At 34.1% G+C, this 20,597-nt stretch overlaps 1 protein-coding gene across 3 annotated transcripts in view; it reads right to left on the minus strand.

The window, feature by feature from the left end:
• Window positions 1-15,737, minus strand: part of Tfec (transcription factor EC) — a 50,230-nt gene extending 34,493 nt beyond the window's left edge. For 2 of the 3 annotated variants that reach the window (XM_042696079.1, XM_042696078.1), the window contains exon 1: window positions 15,605-15,737. The gene's annotated coding sequence lies outside the window, so the exon portion shown is untranslated. The remainder of the gene's footprint in view (window positions 1-15,604) is intronic. The other variant, XM_042696083.1, reaches the window with a different exon arrangement.
• Window positions 15,738-20,597: the final 4,860 nt, after the last annotated feature.

Consider the following 20,597-nt stretch of genomic DNA (forward strand, 5'->3'; position numbering starts at 1 on the left):
ATCTATTATAATACATTTAGTACACTTCTTTGCACATTTTTCTTTGCACATTTTATTTGAATGTTTATTTGAATTTTTCATGCCTTACACCCTAAGGTAAGGCCCCCTAGGAAATAAATATGTTTTCTCTGTTTCCAAAATTCTGCATTCAAGGCTTTGGCATAATTACAAACTGATTATCTTAGTTCACCTATATTACAGCTCTCGTGTTACCAGTCTTTAACACGTTATCTACTATTTCAAAACCCAAAAAGTTGTAAAAAATAAAATAAAATAATAAAATAAACAAGTCAGTGTGATCCCACTTACTAACAAACATCATGTATGAAATGAAGTGAGGCAACTAATACCATTTATTTTTAGAATAAATGCCCATAGACTTTGCTGTAGCTGTATTAATGTTTTGGACTGTAGAGTGCTGTCTTGAAATCCCCGGGGATATCAAAACATACAGATTATATGAACCTGAAACACTGAGAGTTATGAAAAACACTTAACCCGAGGCTTCTGGATAGCATTTTTTGTCATTACTTTTTGACTGAGCGAAATGTGGGATGAGAACTATGCTTCATATGTGTTATCTTACTTAACCTCATGATACCATAAAAACCTCACAAGGTAATAAAAACTTCAATGAATCTACACAATTACTTTTTAATACTTCAGCACAAGTAAAGATTTGCATCCCAGACCTGTAGTCTCAGCACTAGAAAAGTTGGAGCAGAATCATCCAAGCCCAGGAGATCCAGGCCATCCTGTGCAACATAGTAAGGCCCTACCTCTTAAAAGAGAGTAAATGAATAAATACTTCTGATAGACTTCAGTACAATGGGAGTTAATTACTATTTTATGAAATATATGATATCACAAAGCAAACTTCAAATCTCTTGGATATATAATGAAATGAAAAATTATCCTTCCCCATTGGACAAATACATTGCACAAAGAAAAAACATGTTCTTCATTTTTTTAATATATCATTCAGGTATAACAACATTTTATTTTAATGTTATTAACAACAGCTGTATTTAGAATTAAATTAACTTGGAAATACACAAGTTAGTTACTTAAGCTAGACTTAGTAAGGTGTTAAAAATGGTCAATTCAAATGATTTATCTGATTGCATTGGATCTTTAACACCAACAGTTTTTTTTAAGATTTATAAAGCTAAAAGATATTTTGCTTCTTAAATCAACTAATGTGCTTAGGTAATGGTTTAAACCATACTGTTTAACTTGAAAGTTAATACAGAATTCTTGCATATTGTCTCAGTATACCATCTTGATACTGTATGAATTATATGAAGAAGAAAAGAGAAACAAGACTGACTTCAGTAAAACATCAGATTTCAAATATCTTAGGAAGTTACCAGTGTAATTTTCTTTAAGTCTGCATGTTCCAAAACAGACATAAAGCCACAAAAATAGGAACTGTGATAAATATTCAAACCCTATTATGTTTTCAGTTTTTGATATTTTTCTATTACAAATAGTTATCATTTTCCTAATGTTTGGATTTGGGATAATATCAGTATGGTTACAGCCTGGTCAGATCTTATAAAGGATATTTAACAAAGAAAGTTACATATATTTATAGTAATAAAAAAAGATTTCAAAGATTTATCCTTGAAAAATTCCCAAACAGTATACCTTCTTTGACTTGAAAACTTTTATTATCTTTTATCTACTTCCTTTATGGGTTGATATATGATCATCAATTAATGAAGTCATTTCTATCATAATAACATGTCATCATTAGAACTGCAGTATTCTAGTCTAACCATTTTCTACAGAATATGATTGGGGCATTTTAGGTAGTTAAATATTAAAATAATCTAATTGAAAGTGAGACTTCAAGATTATTCATTTTGATTGACAAACTGCAGAAAATGGCTTCGTTTCAAAAGCACATTTCTATCACTCAATTCTTGTAGACCTCACTGGTATTTCTGAGAAAAGCATAAAACTGATCCTGTCTTTGTTTTACTTAACTTCTAAACATAATTGATTTTGCCTTTCCATATTTTAAGTATACCTGTCATTACAGTATCTACATTCATCAAATTCCTTAGGAATTTCAAAAGAGAAAGACCTCTGTGACATAGTTGTCATAGTTTTATCTTCCCCTGGTAACTGAAGAACAATTCTTTAGAATCAAAGAAATGTACTTCTGCTTTAAATTTTTTATGGCTATAAAATTTTTTGAAACATTAATTCAGGACATTATGGGATAGATGAAAGCTCCAGAATGCAAAATAATAGTAGTCGTATTCAGAAGCTGAATAAAAGTGTTCAAGCGGCTTGCCTATACACTTCCCTTATGCTTTCTTCAAAGATAAGAAACTGACATACATGCAGGTTATTAGGCCTGCTCATAAACATACAAGCAACATATATACTTAATTTCTCATCTTCTGGTTGTGAGTAGGAATTTTATCAACTGCAAGTTTTGTTGCTTGTTTTATAAGATAAAAAGCATGACCTATAGATACATGGAAATATGAGTTACCTATGCTTCTTCTCTCTTACAGAAAAGCTGTTGGAGCTGCTTTCTCCATATTAATGGAACTTGTTTCATTCATGATTAGGCTTTTGTTTATTTCCTGTTTCGCATTATCTGTCTTATAGCCACCACATGCTGCAAGATTTGTTTTCTTTTCACACAGAGGCAACCATGCTGAAATTAAAATCTGCCACTACAACATAGTAACTCTTCGCATTCTTTAAGTTGTTTTTAATCCACGTTAGTTTCTAAAACTGTATCATAAAAGCACAGTGTTTGGGACCCATCACTCCCTCCAGGAAAAAAATCTTAGCTTTTTTTTTCTGTTTTTTTTTTTTTTTTTTAATGCTTTGCTGATATTACTCCGTTTTACAAGACACCAAGGGCAAGTGGAAGGGAGGGAAACGAGGAAGCATGAAAATAATTTTAGTTTCAGCCTGGTTTATTCTAAGTAAATACTATGATCATTATACTTCAGTCTCCTTAAATTTCATTCACTTGGGAATAAATATTAGCCATAAACAAATGGATATGAGAAGTTGCCAAAATAACTTATAGTGGATAAATATATTCTCTGAAAATTTTTAAAAGTAATTATCATAGTTTTGAAATATACAAAATTATTTTACTATAATTATTTTACTAGCTCTTTTCCATATTTGTTTGAGGACACAAATGACTTTTTAAAAAATGGGAGAAAACATGTTTTTCAATGAAAACTAAAAGGAAAACACAAAAACTCTATTTGAAAACATATCGTTTTAACCTTCTTAAAATTTTTTCCAATTGTTTATATCGTGACTTTGTATAGGTAAATTAATGTCTTTGTCATCAAAGATGTCTTAGAACCTCTGTCTAGCTTTACATTGCACAAAGGAATGTGTTGGTGTGTTTAATTAAGGATCTTAAGATGGAGCTATTATTCTGGATTATCTGGGTAGATCCAATGTAATCTCAAGAGTCCTTGTAAGAGGGAAACAGAACAGACAGAGACAGAAGATTTACTAATGAAAGCAGATGTCGATGTGATACGGAACTTTGAGCTGGAAAAGACAGGAAGCAGATGACTCTCTTGGAGCTTCCAGATAAGGACTAAGCATGGGCAACATTTTGATTCTAGCTCAGAGCAACACACTTTAATATATTAGAACTATAGAGTCATACAGTGAGAAATTTTACTCCTTGGGGATTTAAAACAAAGTTTTTGGTAAATTTGTTACAACAGCAATAGAAAGGAAGCTAATACAGGCTTTAATTCTGTTTGGGTTTCTACTTCTTGTAGCATTGTGAATTTTGCTGATGACTTCTAAGAAACAGCCTGCCTAGAAATGCTGGTAATAAGGGATTTCTCAATCACAGCTGAAATTACTTGAGGAAAATGCTAGCAAAGATCACTTCCCCAAATTCTTTAACTTAATCTTTCAGTGTTACTAAAATGTTCCAATAGAAGTTACAAAGGGCAGTATTTCCTTTCTCCTTTTCAGTTTGATCTCAAGGAATTGTAGTGCAAAGAAATAAAAATGTAAAATTAAGCAGAAGACAGCTCATAAGCAGATAAATTTATTACCCTATGTTTTGTTCTTAAATCCCTAATAAGGCCTTTAGTAGGATATCAATATGATCAATTAACATTCAGAAATATCCCCAGGCAATGACATGGAGACTGAGTTATTGGAAGATTATATTAGAGACAAGAAGGATAAATAGGGATTTGAATCATATTCTGGGAGAGATACAAAGAGCCCTAGCTAAAGCAACAGCATTTAGACAAATAAATAGGCAAATGTTACCAATAATAGAAAGGAATTAATAGAAAAAATATTAGTACCTGTAACTGAGTTATACAATAAAGAGGAAGGAAGTTTCATAGACAGTGCTATGGCATGAAATAGGAAGTGGTAGAGAAGGTAGATTCACAAAACAAGGAATAAAACTAGAAGCAAAAGTTTTCAAAGAAAAATGATGGATTCATTACTGATTTACAGTGTCAAGGAAACTGCCTCTGAAACATCCCAGAAGGAGACCTACTACACCTAAATGTGTGAAGGTAGAATCATGGACTTGGTGGCCAGTGTAGACAGTGCACTGAACCTGGATCTTAGAGACAGTTTTTCAGAATGATGAATTGAAATTGGAAGAAGAGTAGGTTGAGTGAAGAATTCTGAGAACAATCAGCATCTAAGGATGGAAGAAACTGAAAGAATCTCAAAAAAAAAAAAAAAAACATACCAGGAAAAGGAGGACAGTGCAGCATCACAATACCAATGTAGGACAGAGTTTCAAGAAAAAAAAAGTGCTTATCAAAGTCAACTTCCTCAGAGATGAAAGAAGAGAAAGAGCAGAAGACACTGCCAGAGACTGGAAAATAAATGGGTCACTGGAAATTCTCCGGAGAATACTTTTCAAGAAGTATGGAGAATGGAAGTCATCCTGCAGGAACTAGAGGGACTTTGTGAATTGGGAGTGAGAATACCTCAGGGCAAGATAAAGCATCTTCTCTGTCCCTCTCTTCTCCACAGGTCGGAATGAAAAGCTCATCTGTTCCTATGATTTGAAATGCCAGTTACATGCTAATGAGCCCTGAATTTGCATTTCTGTGCCAAATCTCTGTCTGAAGGAGAAACTAGAATGCAATGATTTGAGAAATGAATTGCAGGTGCCAGATTCAACACCAGATACCTTCTCTTCTATTTACTTTCTATGCCAGGAAAACCATATCCAGAGATATAAATTTGATTTATATGCTAACAAAATGTAAATCCCATAGTTGTATTTTCTCCACTACATACACACACACACATAAAGCACCTGTTGTGTGTGTGTGTGTGTGTGTGTGTGTGTGTGTGTGTGTGTGTAAAATGGATGATCAGATATAATAGAGGAGCTATAGACAAGTCACATGACTGTGAGAACTGAATCTTCAGGATGAGGACTAAAGGCTGGCCATGGAAGGTAGAAACAACCAGACCAAAAAGTGAGAGAAAGTGGAGGAGCCAAAGGATGAGAAGACTCTATCAGAACAAAGCAAATATATAGAACAAGAGATAGCTGAAAACTTACAAGCTGTGTACAACCTAGGATAAGCTGTGTACAATCTAGCAATCTAGGATATTGTCTGAAAGCTCCTAAGTAACATGATGTTCCTCATCTTCCTTCATGAACTTCTATGTCAGTTTCATGTCTCCTTTTAATTGCTTACTCATTTAAGGAAACCACTCAACATTGCAATAAGTGCTCATGCTTGTTAGCATTGATCACTTGCTTTGGTCAGGGAAAATAAAGCTAACATAAAAGATTTATTAGTAAAGCTAGCTCAACCAGCATGCTTCCTTTTCTTAATGGAAAATCATCACCAAAAGTTTCAATGTCAGTGTTAATCTTTCCTTTTTTTTTTTTTTTTTTTTTTTGGTCAAGTTCTACTCAAGGCTAGAACTCTACAACTTTGAACCACAGTGATTTTTACAGTTTTCTGGTTGTTAATTGGAAATAAGAATCTCATGGACTTTTCCTTTCCCCTTTGGCTTTGGACCAAGATCCTCAGATCTCAGCCTCCTAAGTAGCTACAATTACAGGCATGAGTCACCAACAACCAGCCTAGTATTAATCTTCTTACTAGTTAAAGAGAATTTACAAGAACAAAATAATAGCCATTTTCTTAAGTTTAAGCCTGACAACTTTCCTTCAGGCTGAACAGAAAATCTGTGACATATTACACAAATAGTTCAGTTTCTGAATCTTTCCAAAATTTAATAATTTTCCCTGTCAGTGATACAAATTATGTGAGAGTTTTTTTAGCACTGAAACTAAATTTGTTTGAAACAAAAAAATACAAATATATAGCCAGAAGGTTCTAGGAAAAGCAGACAGATGGCGGTGAATTCAAAGAAACAAATAAAATGAACAATACACTTCTATAGTATTTTGCTACTTACAGAGCACTTTTATATCCACTGACCTTTGTAATCCCTTTTATGGTCCTTTTCTTGATCTTATTATTTTGTTCCCTTATTTATTTCATTTTTTTGATTAACCACTTCAGGCTTTGAGAACGTATGTTAGTACATGGAGTTAAAAATCAAACCAACCTAACTTCACCATTATCCTGATGTTCTGTTCAAAGTTAAAAATTAAATGAACAACTTAATGATAATAGCATCAATTGTTAGGAAAGCTTGCTTTGAATCAGGCACCTTGCTTGGAAGTTCCATCTACCTTGTCTCTCAAAGTCTTCACATCAAGCCAGCGATTTGTGAAGCCCTATCTTCTATGCTCTGCACAACACTTTAGACATTACAGTGAGAGACTAGTGTAAGGAGCTCTGGAACAAAGCATGAATTCCAATTCACACTGGTTTCTTCCCTGAATCTTTGCACTCAGTCATTAGCAATCATTAAAACAAAGTTTTATCTTTCAAGATAGCATTTTTAATGAGACTACCTACTGCTCAGGCATCTGAATAAGACACTGCCTAAGAGGTAAATTTGTACAATACATTTTCATAGTCTTAAATGGAAAAAAAAAATTGAAAGATCAAGATGATCGTTCAAATATTATGATTAATGATACCATAATATAAAGAACATATTCAACTTAAATAAATACTCTGATGGTTTTCTTATAGCATTCTTCAAAGTATTTGATATAATGATTTCACTCAGGTCAAAAGCTCTGTTGCTAAGAACACTCATAACTAGAAAGCATAAAGTTGAAAAGCACTAAAATAAACTTTTTCCCTTCTACTAATAATAATTTTAAAAAAATAAAATGGGACATAAAATGACTTTAACTCAGAGCTATTTAAAGAAATATGTCATTATTTTAGAGTCATTATTGACATACTACCACTTATTTCCATCAAATCTTTCCATTGCATTTATTTTTAAAGATATGTGTGATAAAATATAAGTCCTGAATACTTACAAAATATTTTGCAGGGGAAGTTAGTATTTTGAGAAAATTAAGGACCATCAGATGACTAAATCTTTCCAACAATAACAGAATATTTCAAATGTTCAATGTAAATACATTAGGGTATTCAACAAACATACACCAGACTATATAAAGCTATGTTTACAGCAAATAATAATATGGTTATATTCTCCCTATAAAATCCAAGACTGTTACATAAGCATAAATCATTCTTTCCATCTCTCCTAAATCATGCTTTTCATCTTTCTGTGTGATATTATTTTGGTCTTGCCCAAATCTTGGAGCTTATTACAAAACAACATTTCTAAAGGAGCAGTATGATTGTTAAATATAAAGTTGTTTCACAAACAGCTGAGTTCATGTCAGCCAAATTCTCATATGTAGTACCAAAGATTTTATTTGGTATTTTGTTTCTGTTTTCTCACATAATTTGTTCCTTTTTCAGAAGGACTAATATGAATGACAAGGTCATTCTGCTTACCAAAAGTGGCTAACAACTGAATTGGTAACCCATCATTTGAGAAGTCATTTGCTGTCATGTGTCTATCATCAAACCTTCAGAAAAGTATGAGAATATGAGGTCTTATTAGAATGCTTTCTAAGTTAGGGTAAAGTTTCAATGTTATTGAAATCTACACATGCATAGGGAAAATAAGATTACGTTGTAGCCTATAAATATATCACCAACTCTAACAAGCAGCAAGACATCTCACTCTAGAAAAGTCAAATACTGCAATGTGTCATTTTCAAACTTCTCCCCAGTCCCAAGAAAATAAGTACAGATTTCAAATAAAGTTATTTAAAGTAGATTCTGGTTTACAGACACCCACGTTCTCCCAAGTTAAATTTTTCTATTACACTGTCTCCAATCAATCTGACCACTTCAACCTGACAGGCAAGGCAGTCAAATAAGCAGTTAGTGGGCCAAAAATCTGTCAGAATGGTTAGCTTCACTGGTGATTACTTTTTGACTGACTCGAGCAGTCAAATTAATCAAAACAGTCAATCCAAGTTCCCCATGTATACAGCCTCAGACATTCTATTTCAGCAGGGGTGTCCTGTTTATATATTTAATAGGAGTTTTATGACGTTACATTGCTTAAGAAAAACAAGTCCAAAAGTTATGAGTAACTAGTTTGACAACTAAGGCTCCTCTCAGAGTTAATCCTTAGCTTTATCACTGGGGGGAAAAGGCTGTGGTCCTGTCTAAGAATGGTGGGAGATGGGGGCAGTCAACCTCATTCCAAACTGCTTATGAACACTGCCTACCTAGCTGAGCCTGCAGGAGAAAATGGGCTCTTCACTCATTCTGAAATTAGATTTAAAAAAAAAAAAAAATGAGAAAGAATCGAGGTCTGATGACATGGATGCCACCAATAATAGTGGTTTGTTATTTTTAGTATACGTCGCCATGTTGGCAGAAAGAAGATAGGCTTCAAAAATCTCCTTCACACAATTGGGGGTACCGGTCAAAGTAACTTAACTTGTTAAGTTGCACAAATGTCAATGTTGATGTGCAGTTAAGATTGTGAATTTTGAAAATCAATCCGTTAGACTTTAACATCAGCTCCACACTGACAATCCCTGCGCCTGTTGGCCAGCTACTTCCCTACCAGGATGCGAACCCCACTAACTGTACAATGGATGCAAGAACCCTTCAGAGTTCCCAAGGTTGTTCTAATTAGTAAATGACCGAATATGGGCAATCACCTTATGAGGGAGTAGAAAGGAATGCTTACATGGACCAGGTGAAGAGAGTCCGGCTCAAATGAATTTTCTCATTTTCTCAAATGAGAAAAATGTTCAAATAAAGTGTTTTGCGAAATATCAAACTTTAATAAACATGAAAATCTAAGGAGGAAGATCAAGTTTATAGTCAGAGAAATTAAATTACAGTCAAATTACATAAACTGTCTGGGATCAAATTACTGATTGTTCTACACTCAGTTTTGAAACATATCCATCTTGCTTTAAAAAAAGTTACATTCATTCTAATACATCAGGTTTCTAAGAACTCATAATGGAAAATAGTTAACGGTAACTTGCATTTCTGCTTATGCTAGCTAAGCATTGACATTGCTAAATTAGAACTTCTTGAGAAAAAAATAAATACTCATCTCTTGGGTCTCTGAAGGAAAATATTATGAGGTAATCATAGGAGTCAATGATTCACCACTGGTCTATCATATCCTAAATCCTTTAATTCTCCTTTAAAATTGTCACTTAGGGTTCCAAAACAATTATACAGTAATTGTCTCACATACATACATATATATATATATATATATATATATATATATATATCTCACATATTCCAAAGACCTTGGAATGATACAGGATTACCAAGACTGCTTAATATAATGCAAACACAGCACAGTGTCTTGTTTTATAAAGGCAATTCAAGCATCAATCAGGAGCCAAATGAATTAAGAACTTTTTGAAAGCAAATTATTTCATTTTAGGGTGATAATTTTTTCAGTGGAATCTGATAGTAATCTTAGACAGTAACATGTAAAAAATCCTAAAGACTCTGAAGGAACAAGTATGAGTGGTTCCACTGGGAAGAGCTGAAGCTTCCAGTTAACACTCAACATTGGAGGGTGTAATCTCACATACAGGATTAACATCTCAGGAGACTTGCCCTGGGTCAGTTCATCTCTCTGTGATGCCTTATCCTCTAGATGGAAATAAAAACAGTGAACTCTTTTAAATGTGCCCTATGGTCTGATTAAAGATTGAAAAGGGCTCTAAAAATCTACAGCACTCCCAGGGAAAAATGCTAAATATCATTATCATTATTACACCAAATGCCATAATTTGGTCTCCTCAGATTCCCTTTTTATGTAGATTCCATCAAACTCTGACTTTTGACTTTTCGCCTCTGACCAAATCTCCAATGACAAAGCACAGGGAAATGTTGAGGCAATTAGTGGGAAATGGAAGCAATTAATTCCTTTTTTTAGTGGGGACCTGGCCTCTGTGAACCAGTTTAACCAAAAATAATCAATGACCTTTCTCAGCCCAAACCGAAACAAATCTACTTGATATTTGTCACTGGTTATCCATCTACAGTTCTGACATTAATGAGTCTTTTCACTTCACCCCTTTCTTTTATGAAATAGAGCCATCTCTTCTGGTCCCTTGTTACCTCTGCATCTGCTCCTTTTGCAAATAAAGTACAGTCAAAAGCTTTCCTGTGTAACCCGAGGAAACATTTTTTTTTTTTTAGCAGAATCATGATCTCGAATGTCTCTCTACCTTTTCCCCTTCAACTGCTTCTTTTCTCTCTCAAAGATGGGACCTTGCTCAAAATGAATGAAAGAGAACAACAAATATAAAGTTTAATTTTAAGTATACAAGGAAAGATTATATAAGTTATTTCAGTCTAGGTACCATATGGACCTTGATCCCAGTCCCTGCTCTATCACTTCAATTAGGGACATTTTGAGAAAGTTACCTATCTTTAAAAATCTTCCCTTTTCTCTTCTGAACAACAGGGAAGTCAGCACTTGCCTCCAGGGTATTGACAGAAGAAAATGAGGTGATTTACCAGGAGAGCTTAGGCTAGGTGTTTGCTCCTAATGTTTGAGGAAAGAGGAGGGGAAAAGCAGTAAGGGAGAGGCGAGGAGGGAAAGGTAAGGGAGAGAGGGAGAAAACTTCACAACACATATATTTGATATCCACTAAAGCTTCTCAGACACTAATGGTTAGCTCATCTATTTATTTTATAAATTATGTCTGTCTCTTAGCACATTTTGCTTGCTATTTTTGTTCTTACTGTGTTTAATGTTCATCTTTTCATGTATACTGTCCTTATTGTGTTTAATTTTCATCATTACATGTATACTCCTAAAGTAATTGCAGAAGCTTTGTCATACTTCTCATTGGGAGAACAAATTCCAAGTGATTTTGCAACTGGTGTTTCAGATGCAAACCAATGCAAATGAACCAACAATTCATTTGGGAAAACATGGAAGAGTGAAATGTCTTATAAAGAAAACATAAATTAAGCATTACTTTCCCAAATAATGCAAAGTAATGTTTCCTTCTGTATTTAATTTTGCTCTCAAAGCTATCCTGAGGCAGAGTTCTCTAAGACTGGTTTGGTAAGTGATAACATTAACTGGAGATGGGGAGTGGGGGGAGGCGGATGTCTGATAGGAGACAATAGCTCATTAGCTCCTTTGGAGCTTAGAAAATCTGACAGAAATGAGGGATTGAGGCCTCATAGCAAGGGCAGGAGTCCCTTTCTGTGAGTTAGATTTTCAACTGCAAAACTCCTCTGTGAATGCAAGTTTGGGTGACTAGGAATAAATTCAGAGCTATTCTTCAGACACAGGACTGAGCTGTATACACCTCCAGATTCCTCATCTTTTATCTTCAGACCCTGCTCCAGACTCTCACTCTCCACTCTAGGTGTGGACTCAACTTAAAGCACACATATACACACAAGCACTAACTTAAAGTCATATGGAAAATGCAAAATAAGCTCCAGTTTCATATCATTGAAATGTTCCATTTCAGTGGTTATTTCTACAGTGGAAAACATCCTTGTAGATAGCCTTTGATCTTTCAGGAACAAAGTTCTATCATACCTTCTTTTCAAGGTCTTATTCAGACACTGCACATTTTGTCTTTGCTCTCTTAATGCAAGTACAGAAGAAATCTAGAAATAAAAAGGCTTAAAGCTAATGACAATTTTACAATCCATTCTTTGTTCCAAATGGCTAAAGCCAGAGAGATCCCTCTATAGAGCAATCAGGTCTTGCTACTCCCTTTGTTAAAATCATCTAAGTCTTAAAAGCATAACTCTTCATGATCTGGCCCCATCCTTTCTCTTACCTCATGCTATTCCCTCACACACACAATGACTCCAAATTATAATTGAAACTTTATAGATATACCTTGTTTTGCGTATTTCTGTCCTTCAGTCCAATGCCATCCACCAGGAGAATAGCTAGTGTTTTTCAAGATATACTGCAACCATGATCTCTTTAAATCCTCCCCATACCCCTAGAATCCAATCACAGAGAACCTATACGTACTTTTCATATGGTACTTATCTCTAGAATTAAGGATCAAAATGCTGCAAATACCATAACATAAGCCTCTTAGCATCCTCAGAACTTACCACATACATCTTTAACTTAACCAAACTTGCCAAGATAATAACTAAGTCAAAATGACATGATTTTTTTTTTTTTTTGGGGGGGGGGGTCCGATCATGGGACCTGAACTCTGGGCCTGGGCGCTGTCCTTCAGCTCTTCAGCTCAAGGCTAGCGTTCTACCATTTGAGCCACAGCGTCACTTCCGGCTTTTTTTCTTTTTGCTTATATGGTGCTGAGGAATCGAACCCAGGACCTCAGGCATACAAGGCAAGCGCTCTACCACTGAGCCACCTTCCAGCCCCTGACATGATCTTTTGACTTGGAAAGATCTCGTTACTGGTTAACTCAAGAGAAAGACTCACCTACTATCTTGTTCCTACTATCTTGTTTAAAGGTAGGCCTTTCCAAACATTATATCACTACATTTTTGTAAGAAATATTTTAGAGGCTAATAAAAAATGGTTGTTTGCAATAAAAAGAAAGTTTTATCCAGTATGGTGTCATACATCTGTAATCCTAGCAACTGTGGAGCTGGCCATCAGAAGGATTACAGTTTAGCAAAAAGTTCACAAGACCTCATCCCAACCACTAGCTGTAGTGGTATGGTACCAGTCATCCCAGCTATGTAGGAAGTATTAATAGGAAGATCAAAATCTAGGCAGGTCTGAGTATAAATGTGCGCCCTATTTAAAAAGCAAGCCAGTGGGGCTGGGAATGTAGCCTAGTAGTAGAGTGCTTGCCTAGCATGCATGAAGTCCTGGGTTCGATTCCTCAGTACCAAATAAACAGAAAATGATGGAAGTGGCACTGTGGCTAAAGTGGTAGAGTGCTAGCCTTGAGCAAATGAAGCTCAGGGACAGTGCCCAGAACCTAAGTTCCAGCACTAGGACTGGCAATAAATAGATAGATAGATAGATAGATAGATAGATAGATAGATAGATAGATAGATAGATAGATAGATAGATAGATAGATAGATAGATAGATAGATAAAAAGGGCTGGGAAGGTGGCTCAGTGGTAGAGCACTTGCCTTGCATGCCTGAGGCACTGGGTTCGATTCCTCAGCACCACATAAGCAAAAAGAAAAAGCCGGAAGTGGCGCTGTGGCTCAAGTGGTAGAGCGCTAGCTTTGAGCTGAAGAGCTAAGGGACAGCGCCCAGGCCCAGAGTTCAGGCCCCACGACCAGACCCCCCCACAAAAAAATAATAATAAATAAATAATTTTGAAAAAAGAAATGTACTCATTACCTCAGTGATGTAACTGTAACCCTCCTCTGTACAGCATTTCACAATAAAAAAAAAACTTATTTAACAAAAAAAAGTAAAAGCAAATGTTTTAAAAATTAAGAACACTAAGAATATTTTTATATGTTTGAATGCACTTATTAGAAAAATATTTAATAGTGAATGGCAGGTACCTTTTGACAGATATACAATAATTGTTATATTTTTTTCAGTGTTCATCATGATTCTCTTTGAAACCCTCCAGTAAAATATTTGGTTACTTTCAGTTTCTACTTTTTTTTATTTCTCATTTTTGACTCACCAAACTATTGTTTTAAAAATTATTCTTCTACTCTGTGAATTATAACAAAAGCTTTCTAGAAAGCTTATTAACACTAGAAAATGTGATATATGTAAAAATCTCATATTTATCTTGGCTACCTAGAACTTAAACTTTTATGTTTCATTCATTAAAGTTGACTTTTAAGAAGCATGTTTTACATTTGACATCAACTCTGAGTTTAACTTAAGTGAATTGAATTGATATACTGCACAATTTTACTGCTTGGAAAAATGTTAACTAAAAAGATAATCATCAAAACCAATAAAAGAAGTAGCGCTGTGGCTCAAGTTGTAGAACACTAGCCTTGAGCTGAAGAGCTGAGAGACAATGCCCAGGCCCAGAGTTCAAGCCCCAAGACCATCCAAAAAAAAAAAAAAAAAAGAGAGAGACTTTTACATGACTTGTATTTCATTTTTTTTGTAGGTGAGTTTTTTTGTTTGTTTGTCTTTGTTTTAGAACCCACAAGCTTCAAAACTTCAAAGTGGCCTACAGTAGATCACAGCAACAACAACAAAAAGTAAAAGTTTATATTAATATTGATTTAAAAGCTAATTGGAGTTATATAATAGCACTTAGATTCACCTAAAACACACTGAAGCAGAATTGTCTGGATAATGTTGATAATGAACTCCAGCTTCAATTAGCTTTGTTGACACAGTGTCTGAACAGGAAAAATCATCAATTCTACTTTAAAGTATGAACCTGAAATCAAGTTTCAGTAAATAAGTTACAGCTACCCAAACTGAATTAAATATTACCTCGTTTATTTTTGTTCTTCAAATGTCTACTTTCAATGAAGCATTCTGAGATAACATTGGCAATATGGAATAAGAATTCATATAGGTAATTATATATTTACATATATGTATCTAACACATGTATGTACAAATTCAAATAATTGTTAAGCCCTTATTTTAATTCTGAATTCTTACAATTAAATAAAGATAAGACTTATTAAAGCTAAAAATTGTTACTTAAAATGTTGTTATTAGGACAACATCTTAAAATGAAGAATGTTTTAACTCTGGAAAAGAACATGGGCTAATATCCTGCCTGGTGTTATTTCTACTCTGAACAGAATTTATATTTTCTTGCCTTTAAAAGCTAATAAAATAGACATTCCTAGAATGTAAATAGGCATTAACATTTACTCATAAAATAACATGGGAGGCAATAAAATGTTGAATCATGTTCCAATTTAGTAAATATCTGAGAATATTAAACCTGAAAAAGAAATTCCTTGGGTTATCATGAACTAAAACAGTGATTTCTACATCTTGGATAGAATAAGACATTAATAGAGTTTCAGCTTTATTTCATCCAAATTATAGCAAATCACAGCTTGACTACTCTAACATACTGATACCTAGTTATCCCACAAGACAAAATCATAATTATAAGCAAGCTATGTATACCAAAGTACAACAGATATTGATTAAACTTGCCTTCCTAGTTTGTTTAAAGTACAGAAAATTAACCTGCTAGATTAGTTACCTACCAGCAATGATTGGATTCTTTCAGTGTAATCACCTCGACAGACAGCACCAGATTACAGTCCCTGTTCCCATATCATAAGCTCCATGCCCAAAGAGACAACCAAAGTAAATGATCTGATCATGAGTAATGAATAGTTTGGGCTGGTTGGAATCCACTTAGTTGAGGAAAAAGAGAAGTAAGCTCATGAGGGCATTTCCTGAACCCTGGTTGGAATTTCAGTTAAGGAAGAAGAAATGACACAGCAGTTTCAAGTTAAGGCTACTTCCTTTCTTTATCTGAAATATGCTACTAATTTGAGAAACAGCTCACAACACTACTCCTCCACAGTGGTGTGACCACAGTAAAAACTCCTGTTGAGCCCATTTATTGCCCCATAATTAACATTTTTCCCCAGAATAAACACAAGTACTCTATGGTGGTTATCAAAATGGACTAAGATACCACATTTGTTGCAACATGATGTACTTCACAAGTAACAGTTCTTCAACAAACTGACCTGCACATTTCAGTTCTCAACAACTACACTTTAGTTTAGAATATCAATTTTGAGTTTTTGTTCAAAGGCTATTTGAATTTCCCATAACGAAAGTTTTCTTGTATCTCCTTTTGCTCTCAAAATGAGTCTAGAATAAGTTTAGTCCTGCCAAGAATTTTTTATCTTTCCATGTATATTGAAGATATACAACTGAGCTTTAGAGATTTCTTATTTTTAAGTAGTGTTGTTTATATACTAGTTTGAATTTTATTCTTGATAGATAGGAGCATTAGTTACCCACTATCTGTATTAATGAAACTGATAAAGTTTCAGTTTATGTACTAGTTATCTTTAAGAAATTAAAATCAAGAGATAGAACTTTATTCTCATCTGGCAATTTTTGCTTTGTAACTCTTTGCTCATTTTGTAATAGTCACACTATTTGCTTATTTTTGCCTATATTATTAAAAGATACAAACAAATATATTCAAATAAAAGTACTGAAGTTCCGTGTAAAGGCTACAGTCACATTTTTCTTGCTTTTGATTTTTGCGATTACATAATCAAATGTATATTGTTTGTTAAAAGTGGAGATCATATGAAAATAGTTTAGCTTTTCACATCTAGCTTTAAGAACTTCAGATATATTTTTATAAACTTCTGATATTATCAACAGAAAAGTTTTTTGTGTTACTTCATAATTTCTGCTTAAATACATTTAAATCTTCTGAAGTGTTAGAAAGTAGTAAGCAGTATTAAATCACATTAGAAACATTGTTAGGAAATAAACATTAAAGATTTTAATTTATGTTAAAAATTGCATTGAATGTCTGGAATAATTTATTATATATATTTGTAAGGCTCAGAAGGTAATTAAAGCTATATTACTATATGACATACCTTTGGTGTTTCTAAAGTTAGGCGTATGCTTAAGGTCACATACATCTAAATGACCAGGCATCTACAAGTTAATAGTGGTTATCTCTAGACACTACCTTGTAATAGTGGTTATTTGCTTCCCTGTGACAAAAATAAGGGCGATCTTACACACAAGTTTTCCTAGCTTAGGTTCAATCTTTTGTTATCAACTGGTTAATGTTTATGGACTCCTTAAAGAAATATTTCAGTTAATTATGAGACAAATAAAATGGTAAAGATTCTTTTTCCTTATGCCAGATCTTGGAGTCAGTGCATGGGCACTGACAAGCTTTTGTGCTCAAAGCTAGCACTCTACCACTTGAGTCACAGCTCCATTTTCAGCATTTTGTTGTTCCTTGAAAAGCAAATAAAATCATTCAAAGTAGCCAAATTACTTCCTTAACTTTTGTGTCCCACAATAACTCCACTTCCACTTCGAAGTACAACGTCTCTAGAAACCTTTAAACTATTAATATAACTTAATTATTGTTCACACAAAGGACTTCAAAATTTCTCTATCTTGTAGAAATACTTTGACATATTCTAAAATCTTAAACAGAGAACAAGTCCATCTAAAGATTTTGAAGTAGGTAAATTAACTTTAATATGCAGTTTCCATGTTCTTTTCCCTCTTCTAGGCAGGTGTATGGTCCTTTATCATCTTCACATTTTTTTGCCACTATCAGACACTATTTTTAGAAAACATTGTAATTAATTCATTACATACTTCATTCGCTAAGGTATAAATGATTGATAAGACTTAAAATATTCTCCCTCCCAAAGGCATTTATATTTGGAAAGTAATAGAACACTTAAGTGAAGAAAGAAAACTGTTAAAATTGGGAGAGAATGATTACACATAAAATTCCAGAAATCAAAAATATGTCATGGATTTTCCACCTTAGCTGAACATGTTATATTCAGACATGGCAACGTATTATCTATATAATAAATAAAAGCAAACTTCTTTCTTTGTAACATTCGGCTGTTCTAACTGAGATAGCATCTCTCGTGATTGACACTACAGCTCCCTAGAGATTAGAAAAAATGACAAATCTTGTAGAGTCTGCTGCAATTGTACAGCTGTGCTCTGTCAGAAAGGGTAGGATGGTATATGCTGTCATAACAAATAGTGTCAAAAAATTAAAGCTTTGTTTCATACTTTACATGTCCAGTATGGGATAGTGAATAAACTCTGTTCCATATAATTACTCAAGGACCCAGGATGAGAGAGGTTCCATCTCAAAAACAAGTTTTCTGTACCTTTGGATTCAGAAACCAAAAACAAAAAAGTTCTTCTAGCTTCTGATGAAATAAATATTCATCACTTCTACTCATTGTTTATTGGCCAAGGCAGTCAATAATTATGCCTACTTCAAAGGACACTAACATGAAATGCTAGCACATGCTAAGACAAAGTTGAATTATTTGTTATTAAGACTATTTGTTATTAGGCTGCTGTTAGGTTGTTATTGGACTGTTGTTAGGTTGTTAACATTCTTTAAAATATCAACTTTGTTCAGGGAAGCACTGTCATACAACATATAAGTTTGGTCATCAAATAAGCAACTATCTTTATTCTTTACTATTTTACTGTAAATAAAGATTTTAAAAAAACTACCAAAAAATACGATTAGAAAAAGTTATAGGAAGAATGGAGGAAGCAGATAGAAAAAGGTTAAAATGATAAAAATTTGATGATATGAATTACCAGTAAAACTAATATCTAATATATATATATATATATATATATATATATATATGTACATATGTATGTGTGTATTTATCTGATGTTTGTTCTTTTTGTTGTTGTTGGTCGTGGGGCTTGACCTCTGGGCTTGGGCATTGTCCCTGTGCTTTTCAGCTAAAGGCGAGCTCTCTACCGCTTGAGCCACAGCACCACTTCTGGTTTTCTAGTGGTGTTTATTGGAGATAAGAGTCTCACGGACTTTCATGCCCGGGTTGGCTTTGAACCGCGATCCTCAGATCTCAGCCTCCTGAGTAGCTAGGATTACAGGCATAAGCCACTGGCGGCCGGCCTGATGTTTGTTTTAAGATTTCAAGAATCCTTTCAAAATCCTGTCCAAAAACAAGATAGTGTTTTCTTCAGAATAAAACAAAAATAGGGTTGGGAAGGTGGCTTAGTGGTGGAGCGCTTGCCTTGCATGCACGAGGTCCTGGGTTCGAGTCCTCAGCACCACACAAGCAGAAAAAGCCGGAAATGGCACTGTGGCTCAAGTGGTAGAGCGCTAGCCTCGAGCTGAACAGCTGAGGGACAGCGCCCAGGCCCAGAGTTCAGGCCCCACGACCGGACCCACAAAAAAAAAAAAAAAAAAAAAAGAATAAAGTGAGTCACTACAAATTTAATTTTTGCTACAAGAAAAGCAATATTTTCTCAAATAAACTATGATAATTATAACATTGTTATTATTTATGAAGGAAAAAAATCTGGAAACGGTAATAATATGTGAGCAGTAGAAGAAATATTTTTCTCATTTTGCATTTCCCAATTTCTTTTAGAGGTTAAAATGCCCTTACAATTCTCATTTTCACTTTATAATTTTGCGTAAACATATTACAATAAGCTTAAGAACCAGGAAAGATTCTCTTTTTTCTCAAGTTAAAGAAAGATGATTTGCAGTTACATTTTTAAAAATCTAGATATGACCAGAACAAAGACTAGAATAAAACTAAATTAAAAAAAAATACTTTCTTAAGGATAACTCATACACATGGTGGGAATGGTGGGAATGGGATCTAGAAACTTTTGTCTCAGGACTGGGAATGTGGCTGAAGGGTAGAGTATTTGCCTAGCATGCATGATGTCCTGGTTTCAATTCCTCAGGACCACATAAACAGAAAAAGCCAGAAGTGGCACTGTGGCTCGAGTGATAGAGTGCTAGCGTTGAGCAAAAAACGCCCAGGCCTTGAGTTCAAGCCCCAGGATTGGCCAAAAAATAAAGAAAGAGAGAGAAACTTTTGTCTCAGTAAGTGGTCATTGTGCAAGAATGAAACAAAGAAAATAAAATGCTCACAACACATTAATTGAGCTTATCAATAAATTCCAAGAAAACAATTGCAGTGACAGCAATAGGTTTTTATTCTCTTATTGCTAGAACATTTGGAAGAAGCCAACAAAAATTATTCTTATTTCCTAATTCAAAAAGTTAAGATAGAGAGGTAATAGATAATAGATGATATAGTAGTATTTTCTATTTTTAATCACATAAAATATAATCTTTGCACTCTAAAGATCCCAAAATAAATCAGGAGAGAGTCTGGATCTGACAGAGTACCTGGCCAGGGCAAATATAAAGTCAGATTAATTTTCCCAAACCCAATTTTTTTATCCTTCCCTACACTACCATTTAGAACTCATTGGATGTGGTTTAGCCTTGAATTTCCTCACTCTATACATAGCCTCTACACTTGCAAATATTGCCAACCTTGTGTCAGAATGGAAAGAATTATCATGGAAATATTCACTTTGATTTTGACAGTGTTGAAGTGCAAAATAAATTAGACATACTTCTATGGCTTGGGAAATTTAAAATGGAGCTCTTTTTTATTAGGTGAAGTTTTCCACCAAGAGAATGTTAAT

The sequence above is a fragment of the Dipodomys spectabilis genome, unplaced genomic scaffold (genome assembly GCF_019054845.1).
Source record: "Dipodomys spectabilis isolate Male_0828 unplaced genomic scaffold, ASM1905484v1 ptg000197l, whole genome shotgun sequence".
Lineage (NCBI taxonomy): Eukaryota > Metazoa > Chordata > Mammalia > Rodentia > Heteromyidae > Dipodomys > Dipodomys spectabilis.